A 2,853-nucleotide genomic window follows, 5' to 3' on the forward strand; every position below is an offset into this window, starting at 1 on the left:
ATCAAATGTTGAAAGCCTAGCCTATTGGTAGTTCCTACCTCAGCTACGGCGGCATCAATGCTTCTAGAAAACTGCGGAACGTTTCCTATCCGCTCGCGAATCGGAAGCTTAGTCCTGTTCATCTTGTCTATCTGATGTTGTGTGATGAAAGAAGAAAGCAAGGGTGAGCAGCAAGCCCACCAAAATAATATGTATAAAGATTAACAATATATGAGCCTACTCATAATACTCATGAAAGTCTTGGTCAAAAGAAATGAACCAAGTTTGATATCTTAATGCGATGAAGTCGTAAAATATTCAGTATATATATACATATATACTTTTCAAAATATTGGAAGTCCTCTTCCATGCATAATACACACAAGGTTCCAGTTTATAACTGTATATATAAAAAAATATCGTTGCAAGGTGATCTCATATATCTAACCTTGTCTCAACGTTTTTCCGAAAATCTTTGTCATTCATAAGACAATCATTAACTAGATATAAGTTTAAAAGATGAAGTTACAAGATACCCCAATATACTTATATCTTTCCCAAATACTACTTGAACTACCACCGTTCAAGTTATAATCAGTTTCAAAAGTTCATCACATAGATGAGACTACAAGACAAGATTTGAATAGATTCCATCTTTGAATATCATTATAAATAGTGAAGTTACGAGATACTTCAATAAGTCCCGATATATACATATATTCATATATATCTCCCATATATTTCCTGAAAACCTCCGTCATGTAAAGTATGAACAGAGTTTAAAACATCCAATGAATTTTGGAAAGGAAAAGAATTTTGGCATAAACCAGATATCTTGCTGATCAGGCAAAGATACCAATAAGTAACCTTTTCTACTAGTAGATGGATGAATCCCCCACCGGTCATCACCCTGGCCACATAAGGACCTTGTGCTGGACCGCCACCCGGCCTCTTACACGTTGATGGACTGCCACCCAGCCACTTACACTTTGATAGACCGTACCCCGGCCTGTCGCTTATGCCGACTCAATTAGATGGGCTTACTTCCCGAACATTGGGCAAGTAATCAATTCATTTATCAAAACAGCAACCTTGTTGCGAATATAAAATACACCATAGAGCCGGATCTCTCAGGTTTTGAGCGAGTATTTAAATCCCCTTAAAAGGAAGATCTTAAATATAAAAATGAGTTTTGGGATCCGCTCTAACTTTTAAAAATCATTTTGAAGACTCGAAAACACTTTAAAGAGTGTTTGGAGTAAAACTGATTTAATGAAATAAATCAGTCCCGATATATTAGAAAATATCTGAATATTATTATTTAAATAATATTCCCACAAAGAATTATCTTTATAAAAATAATTGAAGTAGAAGTATTAAAACTTATACTTGAAACGAGTATTAAATAACCAAAGATACACTTATATGAAAGTACTATCTTTATTTGAATAATCGAAAATAAGTTTGATTATTGACACCTTATTCTTTAATAAAATAAAGAATATATTTCAGTAATAAGCGGAGTCATAATACCTCGAATGAATATTATAAATAATATTCATAAAATAAAGGAGTCATACATCCTCGATTGAATATCCAAGTAATATTCAATAATAATATAAAGGAGTCATAAGCCCTCGAATAATATTCGAAATAATATTCAATAATAAAATAAAGGAGTCATAAGTTCTCGGATGAATATTCGAAATAATATTCAATAATAAAATAAAGTTAAAGTTATCGAATAAACCTTATTCGATTAATAGTTTGGAAAACTATAACCATATATATATATAAATATATATATATATATCCATATCCATATATACAAAATCTACTCGGGATCCTCGACTCCCGGTTTTAGAAAATATTTTCACCTTTGGGTCCCTATACTAAGGGTATATGCAAGTTACCGCTATCCTCTAGCATAGGTATTATGCAACTATAAGCATTTGAACCAACAGATATATAACTCAAGAATATGAGACAGGCATGCATATATACCATATCACATGCTACAATATAACGCAAGAATTTGCTAATAACCAATATGCATTTATCGCAAGATCATGCATATACACATATACATCACAACAACAGTATAACGGGTAGAAAACTTGCCTGAGCGACTTGGGGTGATAAAAGGCTCGGGACGAGTCTGGTAACCTATAAACAACAAGTAATTTGGAATTAAACCAAAATCACTTGTAAATCTATACTTTAACTAAATTAGACTCTAACGCTTGTTTTGCGCTCACTGATTCGCTTAAGTCACTCGGGTACCCTCGGCTCCACCATTTTTAATAATTTAACCTTTACGGGTTTTAAAGCGATTCCTTCGCGAGTGTCTTACCAACTGCCTAACACACTTACCATAAATGTTTCATACATTAATTAACCCTTTTTGGTCTTTAACCTATGTTTCAAAGTAAGGCGAGGGGAAAAGTTTCGTTCGCGAAATGCCGTTACTTGAAACGGTCGTTTCTCCTAAACCGTGCATCGGAATCGAACGAACTACATATCAAAACGAAGCTCGTAACATGAGCTATCTAAACATGGCAGTGGTCATAATCTAGCAGGGGGTTCTCGGGTCCTAATGCTATGCACAAAAACAGTCCAAAGAAAATCGGACGTTACGACGGCTATGTTTAATCGATTTCCCAATTTTAAACCATTCAAAACCAACCACAAACCAACCTCAAATCCAACATACAACCAACATCCATCCTTATCACATCATAACAACCCCAATCAATTAAATTTTAACATTCATACTTATGCCTAAGCTTAACTTTAACTATACTTAAGTTCTTTTAATCAAAACAACAACATTTACCACTCCAACAACATCCCAAAACTCACTAATCTCTACAT

Source organism: Apium graveolens, chromosome 5 (genome assembly GCF_009905375.1).
Source record: "Apium graveolens cultivar Ventura chromosome 5, ASM990537v1, whole genome shotgun sequence".
Taxonomy (NCBI): Eukaryota; Viridiplantae; Streptophyta; class Magnoliopsida; order Apiales; family Apiaceae; genus Apium; species Apium graveolens.